This window comes from Taeniopygia guttata, chromosome 3 (genome assembly GCF_048771995.1).
Source record: "Taeniopygia guttata chromosome 3, bTaeGut7.mat, whole genome shotgun sequence".
NCBI lineage: Eukaryota > Metazoa > Chordata > Aves > Passeriformes > Estrildidae > Taeniopygia > Taeniopygia guttata.
In genome coordinates, this window is record NC_133027.1 from 78,179,237 (window position 1) to 78,204,649 (window position 25,413).

The following is a 25,413-nucleotide window of genomic DNA, read 5'->3' on the forward strand; positions in this document are numbered from 1 at the left end:
AAGAATTCTGATTAGATATGAGGGAAAATATAATTACATCAAGAGTGGTCATGCCCAGGAGTAGATTAACCAAGGACTTTGTGGGATTTCTGTTTTGGGAAGGGTTCAAGATTCACCTGGACATTGCACTGAGCAACTGAGCTGTTTAGGTCCGAGCAGGGGTTGAACTAGTTAATTTCTGTAGGTGCCTTCCAAATTAAAATTATTCTGCTGTTCAATGGCCTCTTTGTCACTAAGAGGGAATGTCTAATAAATGGACATAGGGTGCTCTCTCTACCAACTTCACAGAGTGTTATGCTCACTACTGCTTTGTTTGAAACCCCCGGGGATATTTCCTCTAGATAAATGACAAGTGGACAACTTGACAGGCAGGGGAACTTCTACAGAATATACTTAACCATGTTGCAGTTTTCTTGGTCTCTCTTTATACACCTTGTGGTTCAAGGTTTCCTGAGAAGTCAATTTGAATACATCACATCCAAACACTTTCCTATGATGTCTAATGATGCATCTTTGGGAATTTGGGGGTTTCCCTCTTTGGTGTCTGGATTCTTACTACCTTTTGTAGCCTTTGGTAGGAGAGTGGTGGAACTATTTTACTGTGAGAAAGTTTGCCAAATTATTTGAGCAGTATGACTGCTTGGTGATATCCGGTGTTACAATGTATGGGAGGAACTTCTGTCCCAGAAAGAGAAGAGATTATTTATTTGAAATCAGAGTTCTTCAAGATTTTGATGCACATTTCTATCATTCTTTCTATTCTACCATCTTTTATATGGTTGTGGTCTTAGAATGAATTTCTTTCCTTCCTTTTCCAGCAAGGAAAAGGAGCATGGTATTTAAAATTTCTGCAAAGTCAGGCTCTCTGTTGTCTGCTATGTCCATTAAAAGAATCTTTGTCACATATATCTCACAGAATTAATTGTTTACTGATAGGAACACTAGTACTGATTTCTTCTTTTCCACCAGAATGTAAGCCAATTGCAAGATACAAGTGAAGCATAAGGATAAGCATACAGCTGGTAGATCTGTATAAATTTGATTCTCCTTTATTTCCTGGAGTAATAGGATTTGAGAGATTTGATATATGTCTGCAGGTATGATAGCTTATGATATTTAAATGATATCATTATTTTGATACATTGGCTGTTATGTAATTTGACAAAAAGCTTGTTTTTTTAGTGTCATAGGTAAGTCAGATTAGTAGTGCAGTTATAATATGCAATAACTTTATGGTTTTTTGAATTTTCACATTCATATATCATGATTTTTGCTGCAAAAAGGCTTGAGTTTTGTAAGGAACGGTTGATGCAAATTCTTTTACTTGTGAATTATTTTGTGAGAGGATGACATAAGCTATGTAGCAGCTCTCATATTTTATGAATATTAACAATAAATAGCATTCTTTGGTACAATTGGCAAAATGTCGTCTGCTTGTGAAATGAACTCCATAAAACAGGATCTGAAATAGTCTCTTTAGTGCAAGTTCCTTGAATTTATGTACATGATAACTTGGTTTATTTTTTCTGCATTCTTGGTGTTGTGACTGGAAATTTTTGAAGCTATGAAGAAAGCTTTCAACTGTTTACACTTTTTCATCTGCAAAAAGCATTTTAAGAGCTTAATAGATGAGCTTAAGAGTTTTTTAGTAAGGTTTTCATCTAGGGTTACTTCACTTTAGCTTGGTGAACTGTCTCCACCTTGTTTCCCAGGCTCTTGTGAGGAGAATTTCTTTCTGTTTTTATGAAGCATTGAATTCTAAAGTATGTTTAAATTTTTGAACTGAATCAGCAAAACATGAAGTTTAATTTGGCGCAGTATGTTAATTATTATATTTAATTGGATGATAAATGCCTTTTAATGCAATTTAGAAGTTCTCACTTCATCAAGCTTGCATGAAAAGACTGTTTCATGAAACTGTTACCTGCTTTTCTTCATTTCCATGAAGCAGCAGGTAATATGTCGTTTTCTTGTCTATTTTCATCAGTTTTTTGTCAGATCTTTTGAATAAGTAAGCACATCCTCTAAGTTACGTTGTATTTGCATTATTCTAAAATGATTGTCCCACTAAATATTTTCTACCTGGTGATGATTATGATGTTTCAATATGCCAAGAAAAAAACTCTAAATCTGATAATAAAAGATAATTTTTCTGAATTTCCTTTTTAAGGTAAAGGAGCATTCTTTAAAATAAATGAATGTTTATATTAGGAATGTAGGAGGAGAATGTAGGTTAAGAAGACCAAAAGTTTAGAATGTGGAAAAAGAATTTAAAAAAAACAATTTCAAAAGTTGTAATAGTTTTTCAAAGCTGCATGAAGAAAGACTACTCAAATGGGGGAGTAAAACCTTTCCTGAAGCCTTGCTAAGGGCTCAGGTCCATAATGTCTCTAGTGCTATATGAGAGGTTATGTGTTTCTTAGTGCTGTCCTTATTCCTTTGGAATATTAGCAGCCGGTAAACAACATGGAAATGGACTTGGTAATGATGGAGTGAACACAGAACTTCCAAGTTCAGAGAGACATTGTTAAAATTATTCACCAGACCTTTGTAAATTTGGTGAAGTACTTATCTAGACAGTAAATATTTTTACCAACTGGCTCACTTACTGTTCATTTGTAAGGTTCATATTAACCTTCTCCTATGAAAAACTCTTAACCCGTCCTCTCTCTTTTCTTTCTTTTTACTTCACTGTACTGAAACATTTAGTTATATTTCAGTAGAGGATTTTTATCTCTGATGGACTAATTTATATGAGGTCTTTAAAGGTTAATTTTAAGAATGAACGGAACAGATTGTTATAGCTGAAAAATATTTTTCTAGGGATTTCACATAGCTGTTTTTTAACGTAAAACTCTTGGTTAACAGTTATTCATCTTCTATATTTGGGCACTGGAAAAGAATCTAGGTACATAAACCACCCAGATTGTATTACTAAATGTATAAAATAAAGAATTCTAGTGATGTAACTCAAGTTCTAAATATTTCTTGATTAATGAAGCATTTTAGTGAGAGACTGAAATTATCCCTGTCTGATGGAGGAGTATTGGCACTTCTTGAAATATATGATGCTTGATTTGATGACTAAGCATGGCCATTGAGTCTGTTTTCCATATGGCAATTGTAAAGCAAGGCATAAATGAGGATAAGATTACATGTAGGGGAATAAAATCCTATGTCTGGAATGGTGTTTGCATTTGTCTTTTCTGAAACAGAAAGAGAAGACAACCCATTCTGAACTTGTTATTCTTTTAGGGCATGATACAAGCATCTTCCATAATATTTTTAGAAATTATTTGTTAATACCTACTTATGTAGCAGGTTCAGATCCTGGCAATAGATATTATGTCAGAGATACCACTGGAATTATTTCCCCAAAATAATTCAGCTAGTTTTGACCTATGCTGTTTTAGCAGGATCAGTATTTTTTAAGCTAAATATTTGGATTTTTTCTTTTCTTTTTGATTGCTCGTCTGTTTCCCAAATATTACCATGTAATCCAATAGGAATTAGAGAAAGAAAGAACTGATCTTATTGAAGATGTGATTATGAACAAAAGGAGAATTAAAAACCTAGAAGATAACCTTTTATTTCAACTTACAAGCACTAAGAGTTCTCTGGCAGATGATGAGACTCTACTAATTGTATTGAGTAACACTAAGAAGACTGCTGAAGAAATAACACAGAAACTGCAAGCTTCTGCTGAAACTGAAGTACAGATCAATTCAGCCCACGAAGAGTACAGACCTGGTGAGTGAAGGTAGTCATAGAAGACAAATAGCTAGACCATATATTTAAAACACCAGTACATAGAGTAGGAGAAATGGTAGGATGAGATCAGGAAGACCAAAAATTGGTGGGAGAGATCTGTGTTTTCCTGTAAGTAATATGTATCCAGGAGATGTCATATTGAGCTGTAACAGAGAAAATAGTCAATGTTATGCCTCATGTGGAATTTATAAAATTGAGTGAATTGTTCTCTTTGTAGACTTCTCATTGCACTATAAACAAGCACATCATTAGGGTGTTTAGGCAAGTATATGTTTGAGTTCAACATGTTGACATTCTTTTACAGAGCTTGTATAACATTAAGTACTCTCTATATCTGTTCTGATGAATGCTTCACCATTTATCCTTTGGTTGTTATAGTCAACAAATTTCATGAGTCTTTTGACTTTTAACTGACAGGTGAAAAAATGTGAAAAAAAACAGGGAAAACAGGGAAAAATAGCTCTCTGTAATTGTCTGTATTCTATGAAATGTGTAAGATGATACAGTTAGTGTACCAGAAACATTGCAGCTATTGTAAAACCTTTGTGTTTAAAACTGTATGACTCCTGAAAAGAAGTTAAATCAGTGCTGGGTAAGTTCAATCAATATAGCTATTTCTTCTATATGAATCTTGTAAAAGTTTATAAAAAGAAATTTGTTTGGATACTTAAACAGTATTTTAAACAGCCATAATTTTTATGTGTTCTGCTGCTGATCTGAACATTGCAGATCTCCAGATATGCTCGTATTTGAAAACTGGACTTTACATAGTTTGCATTAGTTACAGAAAAGAATGTTTCCCCCTGATGTATACATGAGGATTAAATGAATGATTTTATTATTTTTCTGGCAGTAAAGAATAGAGAAACTCAAGGATCTTCAGTTATCATTAGTGTGAAGATCATTGTATGTGTTTTGGAGAGTTAAAGTTTTCTGCTCTACATTTCTACTTTGAACAAATTTTTCTTTCCTGCTCTTCAGTTGCAACACGAGGTAGCATCTTGTACTTCCTTATCACTGAGATGAGCATGGTCAATGTCATGTATCAGACATCACTTCGTCAGTTTTTGGGGCTTTTTGACCGCTCCTTAGCCAGGTAATTTAGCTAACAATAAGTATAATTTGTATTTACCCATTCCTGGAGGTGCCTGTAGTACAGCAAAGATTTATTGTAAACTAATATCAGAAAGAAGACTCTTGCTTCTTAGAATCTTGATCAAGAATTGTCAGCTTAAATACCCATAAAAATTTGTAAGTAAACAAGGCAAAGACCCTTCTAATGTACTTACAGTCCCTCAAAAATTGTCATTAGATAATTAAACACCATTATACTGCATTGATTTTCAGCTGGACAAAAAGACTTGATTAGAAAGGATTTTTTGTTGTTGTTCCCTCAGTCTGAAAGTTGTTGCCAGCTTGTGTGGAATTGTGTTATTATATGTTCTATTATGTATAAGGTCATTCCATGTATCCCCCCGCACTCTGTAAGTGACCTCCCGGGTTCTCCCTTTCCCCCCGCAGTCTGCCTTCCCGAGGAAGTGCTTAGTCACTTTGTTTACGTCTCTCAGACCAGCTGTCAGCCATACGGCGGGGTCGAGAGACGACCGGGCACCCTTCCATCTGTCCATCTCCCATTGGACCCCTGCACCCCACTATCCCCAAGTCCCCCCGTGGCGTTATCTCATTGGCCGCCCCGGGTTTCCCCTCTAGAGTATTTATAGAACGGGTTTGGGGACGCCCGGGTGCTTTTTCTCCCGCCCGGCCCCCGACTGCTGCTGCTGCCCGACCCGCGGGCTTTTTCTCCCGCCTGGCCCCGACTGCTGCTGCTGCCCGACCCGCGGGCTTTTTCTCCTGCCTGGCCCCTGTTCGCTGCTGCTGCCCGGCCCGCCGCCTCCTCTCCCGCCGGATCCCTGCGTGCTGCCGCGGCTCTCTCTCTCGCCCGGCCCCTGACTGCCTCAGCCGAACCGCCGCCGCTGCCGCGGTCGCCGCGGCTCCTGCACGTGCCGGCAGCAGCGCCGCGGCTCTGCTCACAGCGTCTCTTGGATCGCGGCCAGCGCCGGAGCGCGCCGCCCCGCCCCCGACTCGGCCAGGCGGCACGGACAAACTCGAACTTAGCACGCAGCAGCTTCTCGGTTTTTTCCTCCCCAACCAAGCCATAATAAACCGAGATATCGCCCGCGGGGGAAAAAGTCTCTCTCCTTTGTTCGCCTCGGGACTCGCCTAAGCTCCCAGACCCACGCAGCACCGGCAGTTACCCGCGAGGGTTCGCCGGAAAACACGGAAGTTGCCAGCGCTCCCCCCCCCCCTCACAGAGCTAGCTGGGACGAAAAGGGGGACAAGAGAGAGCGCTAAGGCAGTTGTGGCGACCAACGCGTTGCTTGGGAGCTCCAAGCACACGGACTGAGGACCACCGAGCCCCGAAAAGCTCGTTGATTTACCTCATGGACGTTACAACACCCTCGCAAGCCGTGGTTCCGTTTTAAGGAGCCAGGGCTTCCAGAGGGGTGGGGCCGGCACCTTTGGCTCGCACCGCCGAAGCTCGGCCCCCCCACGGCGAAAACTTCGCAGCTGGACTTTTCGTTTCGCCTTCGGACGTCGCCGGACCCGTGGTGAGTTACCGGGGTCCCCCTGGGCTGGGTACGCCTTGCTCCCTTTGGGGTGAGTTTCTCTTTCCCCCACAAGAGGGCGTAAGAGCCCACATTTTGTCTCCCGCTTCAGGGAGTTTGTAAGGGAGGGCTTCCCAGTCTCCGACAGGCGTCTTTTTTTTTTCTTTTGATATTTTACCAGCCGCGAGGGTTGTGACACGCCTTAACATCGACATAACGGGTGCAAAAATGTCTGTGTCACAGGAGAGAATTTATGTTCAAACCCTAGGAATTTTAGTGGGGGGAGGGAAGAAATGTAAAAAATCACACGTGAAGCGTTTTGCACGGTGGCTTCTGCAGTCTTTCCAGGACCTGTCGCAGGAAAATTTGTACCACGTCCAATTCTGGGACCGAGTGGAAAAAAAAATTGCCCAAAAGGAGGATCAGTCCCTCTCAATTTTTATCCACCTGGCAATCCAATTGAAAAATATTGTTAAAGATAACTGCAAAGGGAAGCCAGAACCACCGCAGGGCGAACACTGCCTCCCAAGCCCCCCAAATGCCCCAAAAACCCTCTCCTATCCCTCTCTCCCTAGCCCGGGGATTCTCAGACAGGCATCCCGGCAAAACAAGCCGCAGGCAGATTCTGGCCTCTCTGTTAACCCCCAGGCTCCATTGCAGGACGATGCTGGCATCGCCCTGCACCCTTCCCCTCCCCAAACCTCCTCTCGTTACAAAGTTGTGAGTTTTAAAACCCCAGATCCCTGCCCCAGGGCACAAAATGGAGGCGACCACATGGCATCCCCCTCCCCCTCCCTGCATTCTTTGTCTCCTAACGACCCCCTCCGCCCTACAGCCAACCCCTCCCACTCCCGAGACTTCTCCACCCACCCCTCCCCTCCACCCCCTTCTGGCACCTCCCCTAATGAATCATTCATCAGTCCTCCCTCCGACCCCGCCCCCAGGGGTGATATAACACCAGCCACACCCCCTAGCCCTGGTCCTGCCTCCGCCCTCCGTTCCCACGACCCGCCCTCTGGTTCCCACGCCTCGGTTCCCGAGGGAGGGGGAGGGGCGGAGGAGGAGGGAGGGGGGGAGGGGGGAAGCCGCGACCTGCCACAACCCCTGCTTGCCTTTTCTGCCGCACCAGTCACCTACACCCCGCGGCAGAGGGGCAGACCCTTGGCACAGTGGACCCCTATCCCACAGGCTGTGATTAGAGATGTTTGCAAAGCCCAAAAAGACTTTGGTCGGGAAAGTGAATACTTTAGGGGACTTTTAAAAGTCACACTTTCCTCCAATGAGTACGTCCCTGCTGACATCCGCGCTCTGTTTTTGTGCTTGCTTAGTCAGGCTGAGTTTTTGGTATGGGAATCCGCATGGAGGCGGGAGGTACGGGATGCATTACCGCAACTTTGGGCAAAAGCCGAGACCTCCTCTGACACCGATGGAGGCATGCTAACCATTGACCACCTGTGCGGGATAGGGGATTGGGATGTAGCAACAACACAGGCTGAAAAGATTCCAAGGGGGGCATTGGCAGCAACTGCCAATGCGGCAGAAAAAGCATTTTTTAAGCTAAAACCCCGTGGTCCTGTTGTTAACTGTTTTTCTATTAAGCAGGAGACACAGGAATCGTTCGTTAGTTTCGTAGACAGGTTGTACAGGGCAGCTGAATCGCAGGTGCCAGAGGACGGATTGAGGCAGGGCATGGTGAAGCAGATCGCCCTGCAGAACGCCAATGAGGCCTGCCGACAGGCGATGCTGAGCCTGCCCCTCGACCCAGAGCCAACGCTCCAAGACATGCTGGACGTGTGCGCTCGAAGGGTCACCCTGCCTTCAAAAGACCCTCTGGGGACACCCCAAACGCCATCACGGAGAGTCTCCTTTGCCGAAGCCCACACGCTATCCACAACCCCAGCTCCTGCGTGCCGCTTCTCAGGGCCACCGCCCAAAGGCTACCATCCAGGACGGCCCTGCAACCTGTGCAATAAGAAAGGACACTGGGCATCTCACTGCCCCCTCAAAGAGGACTTCTTGCGTTTTAAAAACCAGCAGCAAGGGCAAGGGGCCTCCAACTCAGGGGGACATTCAAAAAACTGATTTCCCAGCGCAGTCCCTCCCTGCGTGAGGACACAAATTTGGTGGGAAACATAACATCAGGGGGCAGGAGGGACAACACAGTAGCATACCCACCTGAGGACAATACCAAACATGACATTTCTGGAGTGCACAATAGGGGAACAAGAGCTGGTGAACCAGCCTGCGTGGGAGGAGTTGGGAATTTCATCTCACAGGCATGGCTTGGTCGGGACCCCGACCATCCCAGGCCCATCCTTAACACCCAGTCCAACTTCTCTCCATACAGGTTGGCTCTAACCGAACCCCTACTGCTCAGGGACAGCAATTGGCACTTTGTCACAGTGGACACACAGGACCCAGGGACCTGGAGAAAACTCCACAGTAAGTACATCGTCCTTGGGGACACAAAATACACGCCACTCGACATCACTATCGCACCCAATTTGACACCTGCAAACCCTAAACATCTGGTGCTGTGGCTGCACTGTGCTCACCCGCCAGTCTACCTTCCCAAAGGGCAAATCATCGCCCAGGCCATACCTGTATCTGGGGCCCCTGTCTACCCAGAAGACCTGTGGAGGAAAACCGCAAAGCAGGTCTACGAGGTGTGTCAGGCCCAGGTGATTGGGAAGGATAGACCCAAAATTGAGTGTTACATGTGGAACGGCGGTGAGCACAAGTGGCTTAACGGCCTCTTGGACACAGGGGCAGACGTCACAGTCATTCCCTCACGGGATTGGCCGTCACGTTGGGAGTTGCAGGACGTGGCTGGACACATTCAAGGTGTCGGAGGGGCACAATTGGCAAAACAGTCAAAAAACATCATCAAATTTGAGGGGCCAAACAGACAGACAGCTTACCTGCGTCCGTTTGTTCTGGATTACACGGAGCCCCTGTGGGGAAGGGACCTGATGGCCCAGTGGGGGGTCTCATTGACCATTCCTACCCCCCAGGTTTTTCGGGCAGCGGTCACTGAGGAGCGTCCTACCCAAAAGTTAAATTGGCTCTCTGATGTTCCAATCTGGGTAGAGCAGTGGCCGCTCAATAAACAAAAATTGAAAGCGCTCCAAAAACTCGTGGCAGAACAACTTGCCAAGGGACATATCCAAGAAACAACATCTCCTTGGAATTCCCCCGTCTTTGTCCTGAAAAAACCAGGCAAAGACGAATGGCGGTTGCTCCACGACCTCCGTGCCATCAACAATGTGATCGAAAATATTGGTCCACTCCAACCAGGGATGCCGTCCCCCACAATGTTACCCAAAGATTGGGAATTGGCTGTGATTGACATCAAAAATTGCTTCTTTCATATCCCCCTCCACCCAGACGATGGACCACGTTTTGCCTTCTCGGTTCCATCCCTTAACCGAGAAGCCCCAATGGAGCGGTACCATTGGCGAGTATTGCCACAGGGCCTCAAATGCTCGCCCACCATCTGCCAGCGGTACGTAGCTTCATTGCTGACCCCAGTCCGTACAGCCACCGAGGGCGTGATCATCCAGCATTATATGGATGATATCCTGATTTGTGCTCCCAATGACGATCTCCTTACACACGCGCTTAACCTGACAACCGATGCGTTGGTTGCTGCAGGGTTCGAGCTGCGAGAAGATAAGATTCAAAAGATGCCACCCTGGAAGTACCTGGGCTTGGAAATTACCAAGCGGACTATTACTCCGCAAAAATTGGCCATCAAAAACAAAATTCGGACCCTAGCAGACGTCCAGCAGCTGTGCGGTTCTTTGAACTGGGTGAGGCCATGGCTAGGCATTACAAACAGAGACCTAGCCCCTCTTTTCGATTTATTGAAAGGGGGGGAGGAGCCGAGTTCTCCCAGGGAACTCACCCCGGAGGCCCAAGCAGCTTTGATTAGGGTCCAGGAGACAATGTCTGCCAGACAGGCCCACCGGTATGATCCGGACCTGCCTTTTAAATTCATCATATTGGGCAGGCTGCCACACCTCCATGGTGTGATATTTCAATGGACAGACACCCCAAGGAAGGGCAAGGGCCAAGACCGAAGGGACCCACTCTCCATCATAGAATGGGTCTTCCTAAGTCACCATCGGTCCAAGAGAATGACAAGGCCACAGGAGTTAGTAGCGGAACTGATCCGCAAAGCAAGAGCTCGGATCAGAGAGTTAGCTGGATGTGACTTTGAATGCATTCACATTCCCATCAAATTGGAATCGGGCCAATTCACCAAGGCCATGCTAGAACATCTGTTACAGGCAAATGAATCCCTGCAGTTCTCTCTAGACAGCTACACAGGCAAAATTTCAGTTTTGAGACCAGCCCACAAAATTTTTGAATCAGAAATTCAATTTGCATTGTCCATCAAACAAATTCAGAGCAAAAAACCACTCAAAGCCTTGACAGTTTTTACAGACGCGTCCGGGAGTTCCCGCAAGTCTGTAATAACTTGGAAAGACCCCCAGACGCAGCAGTGGGAGACAGATGTTGTGGAGGTGGAAGGCTCCCCTCAAATAGCTGAGTTGGCTGCTGTCGTCAGGGCCTTTGAGCGGTTCTCTGAACCTTTTAATTTGGTAACTGATTCGGCATATGTGGCTGGTGTGGTGTCTAGAGCGCAGGATGCTGTTCTACAGGGTGTGTCCAACGAAGCCCTGCACAAGTTGCTCTCGAAACTGATTAAGCTAGTCTCCCACCGAGAGCAACCCTTTTATGTGATGCATATCAGGTCACATACCAACTTGCCAGGGTTTTTGGCAGAGGGCAATCGGCGTGCCGATTCTCTCGCTGCCGCCCCGGCTCAGGTAGCTCCGCTCCCAGATAAGTTCCAGCAGGCTAAGATCAGCCACCAGTTTTACCACCAGAATGCGCCCGGGCTGGTCCGGCAGTTCCACCTCACTCGTGACCAAGCCAGAGCCATTGTGGCCACCTGCCCGTCCTGCAAGTCGCTCCCCCTACCATCGGTGAGCTCAGGGGCAAACCCTAGGGGTCTGAGGTCCTGCGAGGTATGGCAGATGGACGTTACTCACATCCATTCCTTTGGGAGGATGAAGTACGTCCATGTCTCCGTGGACACTTTCTCTGGGGCAGTCTTTGCTTCTGCCCACGCAGGGGAGAAGGCCAAAGACATTGAAAAGCATCTGATACAGGCCTTCGCTATGCTGGGCGTCCCTAAATTGATAAAAACAGATAATGCACCCGGGTACACATCCAAGGGATTTGTCAGCTTCCTGCAGCAATGGGGAATAGAGCACAAAACTGGCATCGCATATTCCCCGACAGGTCAAGCAGTGGTGGAACGGACTCATCAGAGTCTCAAACGCATGCTGAAACAGCAAACACCAACTATGAAGGTGGAGTCCCCCCAAGTTCGGCTCGCGCATGCCCTCTTTACACTGAATTTCCTAAATTGTTCTTTTGAAAACCTCAACCCACCAGTCACCAGGCACTTTAACAACCACGAGCTGAGCAGGGTTAGGGAAAAACCACCAGTGATCATCAAAAATCCAGAGACTTGGCAGCTGGAAGGGCCCCATGAGTTAGTTACCTGGGGACGGGGATACGCTTGCGTGTCCACGCCCTCAGGCCTGAGATGGGTCCCGTCCAAATTTGTCCGGCCATATGTCCCCAAACACCAGACTGATAAGAAAAAGGATCCTCAGGTGAAGCATGCAGCCCTCCGCAGACGGAGAAAGTCTCCCCCCTTCCTTTTTGACTCAGCACCTTCTCTTTCAGAGCCTTCCCTTTCACCATGCAGTTCCCTGGACTCACCTTTCCCTTTTGATTTAAACCTCCCCTCCCCAGAATGCTGAATTATGTTGCTGTTAACATTCATTGTTCTTATTATGAGTTTTAGTAATGCTTAAAGGTTTAAAGGTCATCAATTCCACCGCGCACATCGACCACGCAGTCTTCACCGCCCCATCCGAGCTGACATCTGCTCAACACAGACAGCCAGAGAAGAACCGAGCAGATATTAGGTTCAACGATGGGAAAAAGGACTGTAAAACCTCCCATTTAAGTTATTTTCCGTTCTTTTCTTTTGAAAAACAGAAGAGGGAGTTGTGGAATTGTGTTATTATATGTTCTATTATGTATAAGGTCATTCCATGTATCCCCCCGCACTCTGTAAGTGACCTCCCGGGTTCTCCCTTTCCCCCCGCAGTCTGCCTTCCCGAGGAAGTGCTTAGTCACTTTGTTTACGTCTCTCAGACCAGCTGTCAGCCATACGGCGGGGTCGAGAGACGACCGGGCACCCTTCCATCTGTCCATCTCCCATTGGACCCCTGCACCCCACTATCCCCAAGTCCCCCCGTGGCGTTATCTCATTGGCCGCCCCGGGTTTCCCCTCTAGAGTATTTATAGAATGGGTTTGGGGACGCCCGGGTGCTTTTTCTCCCGCCCGGCCCCCGACTGCTGCTGCTGCCCGACCCGCGGGCTTTTTCTCCTGCCTGGCCCCTGTTCGCTGCTGCTGCCCGGCCCGCCGCCTCCTCTCCCGCCGGATCCCTGCGTGCTGCCGCGGCTCTCTCTCTCGCCCGGCCCCTGACTGCCTCAGCCGAACCGCCGCCGCTGCCGCGGTCGCCGCGGCTCCTGCACGTGCCGGCAGCAGCGCCGCGGCTCTGCTCACAGCGTCTCTTGGATCGCGGCCAGCGCCGGAGCGCGCCGCCCCGCCCCCGACTCGGCCAGGCGGCACGGACAAACTCGAACTTAGCACGCAGCAGCTTCTCGGTTTTTTCCTCCCCAACCAAGCCATAATAAACCGAGATATCGCCCGCGGGGGAAAAAGTCTCTCTCCTTTGTTCGCCTCGGGACTCGCCTAAGCTCCCAGACCCACGCAGCACCGGCAGTTACCCGCGAGGGTTCGCCGGAAAACACGGAAGTTGCCAGCGCTCCCCCCCCCCTCACAGAGCTAGCTGGGACGAAAAGGGGGACAAGAGAGAGCGCTAAGGCAAGCTTGCTGTCTGATATTCTGTTTGTGATCTATTTTTCATGTTTTGAAAATACTGAACTATGGCTTTTTCTTTTTTGCACAGTATTCCCTTTCTATAAAGCCTAAGAAAATCAAGTTTCAACTGCAGACCTTTCTTCTAACAGGTCTACCAAGAGCCCTATAACCAGCAAGAGGGTTACCAATATTATTGAATATAGGACATATGAAGTATTCAAACATACTGCCTGAGGGCTCTATGAGGAGCATAAATTTCTTTTCACATTACTTCTTACTTTGAAGATTGATATACAAAGAAACAGAGTGAAACATGAAGAATTTCTGACACTTATTAAAGGTGAAAACTATGAATAAATTATAAGGAGAGCACATTATTATTTTAGAAAATTTATGTATTTGTATCTCCTAGCCAGCATGCTCCTTCCTTTTGCGCATGAGAAATCAGTCAATTGTAAGAATACATGTTTCTCATTCTGATCTGGTGACAGACAACCTTGTATGGCAGCTCTAATTAATAGCAGCTTACTGAATAATGATGAATATATCTTTTTAATCATGGGAATTTGAAAGGAATATTGTTGTCTGCTGCTCAAATACCATCAGGTATGTGTTTAGCTTAGAAAAATTGTTATTGTACTAAACATATTATAGTAACTGCAGCAAATAGGAGCAGAAAATGATGCTAACATTTTAAAAGAACATTGGAGTCTCAGCTGCATGAGATAAGGTCATGGCTTTGGCCTCAACTGCATACAAGCACTGAGTTAACTTGAAAGTTTGGATCCATTTTATATTACCTTTTCAAGAGACTTAGTTTTCCAGGCAGTATTCATTAATGGATTATATGTGTAAATTTTTCGATGTTGAATCTTCAGAATAGCTTTTCCCAAAAAGCCTTTATTTCCAGGCACATTGCACAAAAAGCCAGTAAAGCCTCAAAATGTAAATTGGCTAATGCTTCTGTGTTGCAGCATTTTTGAGAGAAAGAGGACATGAATTATGAAATTTGAGCTACTCCAGTCTAGGCCTCAGATTTAGGCCTGGTGAGGCCTTCAAGCCTCTGACGCAGTTAGAAATTCAGAGCTTGTGGCGCAGATAGAAAATGTCTTAAGGTGTGATGGGGACCACTGGGTTGTTTGGGTGTGAATTAGTATAGGTTTTATAGTGTAAGGTGTAGGCCGTTTTAAGGGAAAGGTAAACAATATTAGTTTGCCAATCAGAGTGTCTTTGTTTTTGTAAACTATGTGGAAGCTTATATAAACTACCACCTTATCTTGAATAAACGGAGAACGCTTGATTAACCACATTGGTTCGGACCTGCGTTTGTCTTGTCCAGCTTTCCGTTTTTCTGAGATTCCCTGGCTTTTAGTGGCGCCCGGACCAGGGACTCAGGAGGCTCCGAAAAGGCTGCCAAATTACTTTTAGAGTAATGGGGAGCCGAGTCTGAGTCGCGCGACGAAAATTCAGGTCACGATGGGCGTCAGTTGTGAAGGATGCTCTTTTAGACGGCGACTGGAAGGCTGTCAGCTCCCTGGCTTGTCCTGTTATAGTGTCTAATGGGAATGCCATCTGGGAGCCTCATGAGTGGAAAATCCTACAATCAGCTAAGCAGACAGTCACCACTTATGGGATCAGATCAGAAGCAGCCAGGAACATCATTCAGTATATATTCACAGCAGATGTGCTTTGTCCTGGTGATTCATCTAATATTGCCTCCCTTCTTCTGACACCTTCCCAGTTTCTCATGTTTGAAAGGGAATGGAGGCGGTTGGCAATTGAAGAGGCCAACAAACACACAAATGTGGAGGACCCCTTTTATGGAGTCCAGCCAGATATGCTGACTGGGCAGGGACCATATGCAACCAATCAGGTACAACTTACCTTTCCCGTTGAAATGCATCAATTGTCACAGCAATTGGCCCATCAAGCTTTGCTTTTGGTACCAGACAAGAAAAAGTCAGCATCCTATGCGACCATAAAGCAAGGAGCCACTGAACCATTTGGACAATTTATTGATAGGCTGTCAGCTGCTTTGAAGGACGCACCTGACGTGCCACCAGACGTTCAGGAACATTTATTCCGATCCCTTGCTTTTGAAAATGCTAACCCACACACAAGAACCATCCTAGCCACCCTTCCTCAGGGCTGTCCAGTCGACGAGATGCTTGTCAGAGCCACACGCGCAGAACAAAGCAACCAAGCTGCAGCATTCACCGCAACCATTCAAGATGCCATGCAACAACAAGGACACATGATTGCAGCTGCCTTGTCACGCAGCAAAGGTCACTCACTTCGTCGCAGCAAAAGTCAACCTAATCTTAAATCATCTAAAACCCTTTGCTTTCGATGCAGTGGAACAGGCCATCTCCGGCGGGACTGCCAAAAGACTGTGTGGTGCCACAAGTGCAACACTGACAACCATGCCACAGAAGCTTGTCGCAGTTCGGGAAACGGCTAGCGCAGTGCGTGGAGGCACCGCGTGAAGAAATAAATCAATGCCCAGACCCCACAGACTCCAAGAACAGCTTCCTGTTGAACAACTCACCTGCCACCTGGGGAAGTCTTGGAGTCGACGTTGCCACCACCACAGAAGTCACTCTGAATGACACAAAGGTAACCCTAATTCCTACCAATGTATATGGTCCAATGTACAGCACAACTTCTCTAGTTGGAGGTTTGTTGCTGGGGAGATCCTCCACAAGCAAACAAGGTGTGATCGTGATTCCCGGCGTCATTGACGCAGACTTCACCGGTCAAGTGAAAATAATGGCTCATGCTTTGCAACCACCTGTGACAATTCCCAAAGGAAGCAAGATTGCCCAAATTGTAGCAATTGAAATTTTCTTGCCACATCGTCAGCGCCCAAAAGAATCAACTGAATCTGGAAGACAAGACAATGGCTTTGGATCAACTGGCCACGATGTCTTCTTCACAATTAATCTGAAAGATCGTCCGTACAAGAAAGTACAACTGAAACGTGGTTCACACTGTGTTCGATTGGAACCAATGCTTGATACAGGAGCAGATGTCTCAATTATCAATCAGATGTACTGGCCATCCAACTGGCCCTTGCGAGCCCCAAGTTCGCACATTGTGGGAGTGGGTGGAATGAAGATTCCTTCAGTTAGCAGAGATCCCATCAGGCATCATCTTTGAAGACAATCAAGTTATTGTGACTCAACCATATGTCATGTCTTTGCCCAAACAGCTTCCAGGATTGATAGGCAGAGATGTGCTTTCCCAGCTTGGGATGGTTTTGACCACCGATCAGCATTTTCCGTGATGGCCACTGCAGAGCAGCCGCCCATTCTCAAAATTACCTGGTTGACTGAAACACCCGTTTGGATTGAGCAGTGGCCAATGTCAGAAGAACGGCTGCAAATTGCTAACCAATTAGTACAAGAGCAACTTGAGGCTGGACATGTTCAGCCATCTGTCAGCCCATGGAACACCGCAATTTTCATCGTCCCCAAGAAATCAGGAAAATGGAGATTGGTGCATGATTTGCGAAAAGTGAATGAGCAAATGCAGGCAATGGGTGCTTTGCAGCCTGGACTGCCGACACCAACCATGATCCCACAGGGGTGGAGCATCGTTGTCATTGATTTAAAGGACTGTTTCTTTGCCATTCCTCTTCATCCACAAGATACCCAGGGATTCGCTTTCACTGTGCCATCCATCAACAGAGCAACACCAGCAAAACGATATGAAGGGGTTTCCCTCCCTCAGGGGATGCGCAATTCTCCAACCATGTGTCAGTTGTTTGTCGATTGGGCCCTGCGGCCAGTTTGCCAACATTTTCCCAATGCAATCATTTATCACTACATGGATGACATTCTCATTACCACCAAACAGCCATTGGCAGATGCAGACTTGAATTGGCTCTTCTCGCAACTGAAAAAGCATGGATTGACAGTGTCCCCAGAAAAAGTACAGCGATCAGCCCCCTGGAAATACTTAGGTTGGCTGATCACAGATTCGCAAATTCGACCCCAGAAACTTACTTTACATGTTGACATTTCTACTTTACATGATGCCCAGAGACTTTTTGGAGACCTGCAGTGGGTTCGTACCATTGTAGGAATCACCAACAATGATTTGCAACCATTTTTGCCGTGGCTTCATGGCAGTGATGCCAACAGCCCTCGAGTCTGTACCCCTGAGCAACAAGAAGCTTTGATTCGAGTTTCAGAAAAACTACGACGCAGCTGGAGTGCTCGTCGCATTGAACATTTGCCATTGTCACTGTTCCTCTCCAACGCTGATGTTTCTCCGCTTGCCATTGTCTTTCAATGGCAAAAGAAAAAGAGGGAGTCTCAATGTGGATCAACAGCAATTCTACTCGAGTGGGTGTTTTTACCCGTTCAACCAAGAAGTCGTGTGATGGGCAGGACAGATGCTCTTGCTGCATTGATACGAAAATGCAGAGACAGAATTTTAGAAATGGATGGAAAAGAACCAGCAGACATCAGTGTTCCTGTGAAAAATGAAGATCTGGAATGGCAGCTCAGACACTCTACTGCACTGCAGGAAGCATTGTTGGGTTTCACAGGAGTGGTGCACAACAAACAACCAAAAGGCCCAATGTGGCATTTTGTCAGTCGTTACCAGTGGTTGGAAAGACCCTTGTGTTCATTGAAACCAGTGGAAGGAAGAACAGTCTTCACTGATGCCGGACGAAGATCAAAAAGAGCTGCGTGCGTTTGGCAACAACGAGGGAAATGGTTGGAACATCTAATCAGAGGTGACGTGGAAGATAGTCTACAAACCCTCGAGTTGAAGGCCGTGTGTTGGGCTTTCCAGACCTGGAACAAGGAACCACTCAACGTTGTCTCAGATTCTTTATATGTAGTTGGAGTTGTGCAGAGAATTGAAGATGCACTCCTCAGAAGAACCCAGAACCAGCGTCTTGGAGCACTGCTCCTGCAGTTGCGGAGCGTGTTGAAGCAGCGCCAGCATGCCTTTTGCATCATGCACATTCGAAGTCATCAATGTAACAGAGGTTTGGGAGAGGGCAACGCATTGGCGGATGCCGCGGTCAGTTATGCAGTCCATGTCCCCCCCAGAACAGTTTTGAGAGAGCTCGCAACAGTCACGAGACATTCCACCAAAATGCGAGAGCCATGCACCGACAATTTCAGATCCCCATGAGTGATGCACAGGGGATTGTTCGAGCCTGCCCTCAATGTAGTCATTATGGGCCTGGCCTCGGACTTGGTACAAATCCAAGGGGTCTGAAAGCTTTAGAGTTGTGCCAGATGGATGTAACTCATGTCCCCGAGTTTGGGAAGTTGAAATGTGTTCATGTCACTGTAGATACTTATTCTAGATTCATTTGGGCCACAGCACAGACAGGGGAAAAGGCCCTGCATGTGAAGAGGCATTTATTTGCCTGCTTCGCAGTAATGGGTGTACCTGTGGAAATCAAAACTGATAATGCTCCATCTTATGCTAGTCGACAAGTTGCAACATTTATGCAGAAGTGGGGGGTGAAACATACCACAGGGATCCCTCACTCATCTACAGGTCAGGCCATTGTGGAGAGGGCCAACCGTACCCTGAAAGAATACATAGCAAAACAAAAGCAAGGTGATGAAACTGATGTGTTTAACCGATTGTCAAAGGTATTGTTCACTTTAAACTATTTGTGTTTGGCAGAAGGTAAAGAAGAACCTGAGGTCGTGATACACCACCAAACAGTGAAAGAAGGAAGACCGCAAGCAATTTCAGGACTTTACGTGTATCACAAAGACATGCAGATGGGTGAATGGCGGGGGCCAAGTCCAGTGTTGTTTATTGGTAGAGGTTATATGTGTGTTTCAACAGGTACTGGTCCAGTCTGGGTACCGAGCAGATTCACCCGTGGGTGTCCACAGGAAAAGATACCAACCAGCAGTGATAACAACGTCAACGACAACAGTTTGCCTGGAACATCCCGTGATGAATCCTGTTCTGATGAAAATTAATTTTGTAGAGTACAGAGAAATAAGTTGAAATATCATTAGTGTGAAGTTAGACTTATCAGAAGTTAGTTTATTAGAAGTTATAGTTTATGTTTAGAATTAAGATTGTTTCTTTTATGTTAAACAGGGCATTCAAAAGAAGAATGTGGTGGGCCTCAATGTTTTTATTAAGCAGTGTTTTGGTTGTTGAAGTATTTGGAATCCTTGACATTGACAAGAGAGAAAATATGTGGATCACTTGGGCCAAACAAACCAGGCAAGATTCATTCTGCCTGTCGTTAGCCACACCGTCTAACCCCTTTCGTACTTGTTTAATTGGAGTTTCGTTGGGTCCCATGGCAGAGTTCAAAACTTGGACCCAAGCTAAAATAAGTCCAAATATCACTCTGGGAGCGCAAGCTGTTGCATTTGTGCAAAACCTTAAATTTACTGATGACAGTCTTCAAGAATTCGATCTTTTGGGTTCTGTCCCAGGAAATTATTGTTTAATATTCGGATCTTATGCTACCAAACCAACTCAAGAAAATGGAAAATTGACAGATGACGACACTTGGTTGTCTTCCAGATCACCATTGTATTACAACTATTCAGAATATTGTAACAATTCGACTCAATCTGTGACACCGCCAAGAGGTGGTGCAGGAAAACTGCCCCCAGGAACCTTCCTCATTTGTGGGGACCGAGCCTGGTCAGCAGTCCCTCAAAATGCTAGGGGAGGCCCATGTTATATTAGTAGGTTGACGCTTTTTGCTCCCACCATACATCAGGTTCTTGAATTGCCTCAGAAGACTCAACGAGCCAAATGCAGTGTTCTCCAAATGGACCCTAATTGTAAAGATATAGTGTCATTTTGGGGGCGTGCCTCTGTAGTAGTAGCCTCACTCTTTGCCCCAGGGGTCGCCTCATCAAAAGCGCTCACACAATTGAGAACTTTAGCCTGCTGGACAGGAAAACAAATTAATATCACATCTAAATTGATAAGTGAGCTTGCTGCAGATGTAGACGATACCCGTCATGTGGTTCTACAAAACAGAGCTGCAATTGATTTCCTTCTTTTAGCACAAGGACATGGGTGCGAAGAATTTGAGGGCATGTGCTGTATGAATTTGTCTGACCATTCTCAATCGATTTATAAACAGTTAACGCAATTGAAGGACAACATGAAAAAACTTACCGTAGTGGACACTCCATTTGATAACTGGCTCAATTCTTTAGGTTTTTCTGGCTGGGTCAAAGACTTAATTCGTTTTGGTATTGTACTTCTTTTTATCTTTATAGTTATTTTAATTGTTATACCGTGTTTTTTACAGTGTGTGCAAAAATTACTTAGCCGCGCCTTCACTTCAGCCTGGGTAGCTCAAAAAGAAAAAGAGGGAATTGTTGCAGCATTTTTGAGAGAAAGAGGACATGAATTATGAAATTTGAGCTACTCCAGTCTAGGCCTCAGATTTAGGCCTGGTGAGGCCTTCAAGCCTCTGACGCAGTTAGAAATTCAGAGCTTGTGGCACAGATAGAAAATGTCTTAAGGTGTGATGGGGACCACTGGGTTGTTTGGGTGTGAATTAGTATAGGTTTTATAGTGTAAGGTGTAGGCCGTTTTAAGGGAAAGGTAAACAATATTAGTTTGCCAATCAGAGTGTCTTTGTTTTTGTAAACTATGTGGAAGCTTATATAAACTACCACCTTATCTTGACTAAACGGAGAACACTTGATTAACCACATTGGTTCGGACCTGCGTTTGTCTTGTCCAGCTTTCCGTTTTTCTGAGATTCCCTGGCTTTTCTTCTGACTAAGTTACATCATATTAAAAAAACACTATAAATTAACCAAATTGCAAACTCAGCTTAATCAAATATGGCATGGTTTTGTAAGGTAGAAAACTTCAGAAACATCATGATTTAAACAATGGATTATTGTATTTGTTTTTTTCCTTCTCATTTTGTTTATTTTTCTTTGTGTCTCCAACAGTGCTAATAACTAATTTCAATTTCTTGTAGGTGTTGCTTCCCTAGACCTTAAAGCTTGTCCTCCTAAGCCAGCTAAGTGGATTCTGGATATGACTTGGTTGAACTTGGTGGAGCTCAGTAAGCTTGAAGAGTTTTCAGATATTCTTGATCAAGTACGTAAGAGCTTTTGAGAGTTGATCTCTTGTCTAACAAGTAATTGTCTGGTAGCAATCCAGCCATGTGGTGGAAAATGGTTTATTTAATGGAAGAGAAGCAAAACTGACAGCAGATGGCCACAGCTATGGCCCTGACTGCTTAGCAACATATGTTGATATAAAATCTCAACCACGCCCAAGAAAATAAGAAGAGTGTAGAGTGTTCATACTTTCTAAAATGGTAATATTTTCAGATTGGGATTATCCCAATACAATTATCCAATTAATATATTGCAAATTTATTTTTATTCTGGTTATTACATTATCTTACATCCCTGTTGTGCTTTCTTACACTATGTTTTATGATGCTTGTTCCAATATTACTCCGGTTACATGGAGTAAAAGTTAGGGAGAAGGTACATTCATGTGAAGAGCAATTATGTACTTGCTGTTCTCAAAGCTGTATCTGTGCCTAGCTATCCATATTCTGACATAGCTATGCTATATTATATCAGAATATAACATACTGATTAATAGCTCCTGTTTTCAGAATATGAATACTCCAGGGTTGTGTATTCTACAATAGCATACTTATAATCTGAAATTTTATCCTATAATTTTTATTAGCCTTTTTAAATCTGTGGAAGAATGACTCTAAACAAATGCCTGGGTGTGAATTTCACATCTCCGACTCTCATTAAAAGTTTGCGACCTAGTAGCAGTGCAAATATGACTTTTCTGTTTAGTAATATTTGCTTCTTTGGTGGCATAATTGCAGATTTCCAGAGAAGAGAAACAGTGGAAAATCTGGTTTGATAGTAAGAATCCCGAAGAAGAATCGGTTCCTAGTGGCTATGGTCAATCTCTGGACTGCTTCAGACATCTTCTTCTTATCAGATCTTGGTGTCCTGACAGGACCATAGCTCAGGTATATTTTTATAGCCCACATGGTCTATTTAGGTATCACTACAGTAATAGTTTTCAGATTGCAAGTTTGTACTATCTTATATAATGCTAACGGTCCATTTTGTAATGGACCTTTATGTTGTATTTTCTGAAATTCTTTTCAGACTATTTATGTATTTGTTGCAAGGGCAGTGATAAAAAATTATTCCAATATATTGAACAAATATTACCCACTGTGGTGATTTCTGCTGGAATCATATGTGTTTATCCAGATCTGCTTTATTAGTTCAGAAGATACTTTTGACTATCCTTGCTTACTCACTAGAACTCTAGAAGTGTCACTGTGTTAAACTGAAGTCAAATATTTTAATGAACTTGACTGGATGAGGTAAAATTGAAAACAATTTCATTGAGAAACTATTTCTTGCATGGAAGAATTAGAATCACTTTGGAAAAATCTTTAATAAAGTCTGCTCAAAGTTCTCAATTTAAACACATCTATTTAAAAATTACAGAACTGAAGTTTATTAAATAGACCTTTTTAAAAGAAAAATAATTTTCTAGGAACTTATTTTTAAACTTTATGTTCTTCTCCAGTACAAAAGAACAAAAATTTATAACATTACTGACAATTCAGGACAATTAATGATGATTTACTAAAATTAGAATGCATCACTTGAAGTGTGGTGTTAATTTTATTGATGCATATCTTTAGACATTGTGATTGGATTCAGAGAAAATCTCACCAGTTACTGGTGTAACTGCAGTCAATAGATTAAGCAGTACTGTACGATGAATATCTCTGTGATGTCTGCTATGTGTCTGAAACAGATCACACAAGATTAGTTCCTCTTTACTGTTAATGGGGCAAGATAAACTTTCATCTTTTCATGGTTTTATGAAAACTGATAGTTTATCAAATGTTATATCCTGAATGCCTTTTGTCTCCAAGAGATAACCCAGAGGTGTTAAGGGGAAGATTTATCTAAGACAAGAGCTGTGTGGGGGGAAAGAGTTTAAGAAAGATCATCTCAGACTGTTTGAAAGAGCTTTTTCTATTTCTTTGAGAAAAAGAACAATAATCTAGAATTTTTAAAGATAAATAAAGAGGGGAGAAGAGTTGGTTTTCACCTATTCCTCTGGATTGTCTACTTAGTGATAGTTATTTTAATCATTACTACTGTTAATTCTTTTACTGCAGAGTGAGAAAGGCCTACAAGCTTTGAAGCCCATCTTTAGTATTTTTCTCTTATTTTTCTAGATTCTGAGGCTATGAGTTACACTATCTAATGGAGATATCCTTAAATCATTAAAATTTTTCTAAAGTTTTAGAGAAGTTGTTATTTTTTATTATACTCTAATTATGGTTATATATAAAAATACATACAGATATATGTAATATAACATTTTTTTTAAAAAAAATTCACTGGTTGTATAAGGCTATAAAAAAATAATACCTTCAAAGACAGTTTGATGTGTTGACACGTAAAAGTAAACTTGTATATTTATATTTTTGATATAAATTTTTTAATTTCTTTGGTCTTCAGTTGACCTTTTGGTAATATTTACACTGGGAAGAAAACAGTATAAAATGGTTAGGTCACAAGTTAAATTTACCCTTTTTAATATAGGCAAGAAAATATATCACTGACACTATGGGGGAGAAATACGCAGAGGGAGTCATCTTGGACTTGGAGAAAACATGGGAAAGAGTCAGATCCACGTACTCCCCTCATACGCTTTCTTTCCATGGGCTCTGATCCTACAGACTCAATTATTGCTTTGGGAAAAAGACTGAAGATAGAAACATATTGTGTTTCCATGGGCCAGGGGCAAGGAATCCATGCTCGTAAACTTCTACAGCAGACAGTGGCTCATGTAAGTAACAAAAACCGGAATGTTTTTCTCTCTGCATTAAGCACTTAGAAATAAAAATCCTGCCATGAGATAAAGTTGTTTGGTGGGTAGTTAGTGCTGATGCAAATGCCTACGCTTATTTATATGCGTGTCCTAAGCAAGAGAACTGTATTTTCACACTCCTTCAATTTGCCACAGCAAACTTCTTGGTACTGTGCAGATGCTTTTCCTTGAAAATTGAGTGTTTTTCATATAAAATGGGGATTTGATAATGATTGCAGACTGATGAACAGAGCTGAATTGATTTTTTGGTTTTTTTTTATTATATCACCAGCAAATATTCTTCTGTAGGCATTTCAGATTATATTTTCAGGTTTTTATTTTAGTAATATGGATGTATTTTGTTAAATAAAGAAAATGAATTCCAGATATGCTATTGATAGTTACATAAACTTGAGAAAAACAAGATAAGTATAGCAAGTTATTTTGTATTGCTGTAGTCTGAACCTGAATTTGGACTTGGGAGGGACCATCTGGTAACATGCATTTTACAGGATGAGGAATTAAAGAGAAAAACTATCCGTATGAGAAAGGTGAGATGTTCCAATCTGGCATGCTTTGCGCATCAGGTGGTACTACTGCTATGGCCGCTGATGTGAAAATACTGATCTTACTCTCCTTTGCTATGAGCTTCTTTTTATGACCTGTTTTACTTTTGCTTCAGATTCTTGTTTGATAACTTCTCATAAGGAACTAATTGACAGATCAAATGAGAAGAAACCCATTCAAAAACAAGGGAAAGGAGCATCTTTAGTTTAGTCAAGATAAACGCAGTTACCTTCCCTCACTGTCTCAAAAGGTGTCTTAGGGAAGGGGGATATGAGATGCCTATCATGAAATATGGTAATTCATATAAAGAAGTTTGACATCTATTGATTGATAGAAATAGGTTAATAATATATGTTTATTTGACTATTTTCCAAGCCTGGAACCCCTGTGAGGAGCAAGGTTTCGCAGGTTGCTCTGTGGAGCTACTCCTGAGCTCCCTTATGTAAGTCAAAATATATCAGTTTCTATCAGCGCTGTAGTCATGACAAGGTATGTTTTAAATGTATTGAAATGGAAAAGGTAGAGAATATTTAAATAGACCAGATGAGACAAGTAGGGACCACATGTTCAGGTGAAAAAAACCAAATAAGCTAACACCATCTTCAGAAGAAACAGCCCAGA

The 25,413-nt window shown here is 43.8% G+C and overlaps 1 pseudogene; it reads left to right on the top strand.

The window, feature by feature from the left end:
* LOC116808051 (dynein axonemal heavy chain 5-like) overlaps positions 1-25,413 on the top strand; it is a 58,240-nt pseudogene that overhangs the window by 23,368 nt on the left and 9,459 nt on the right.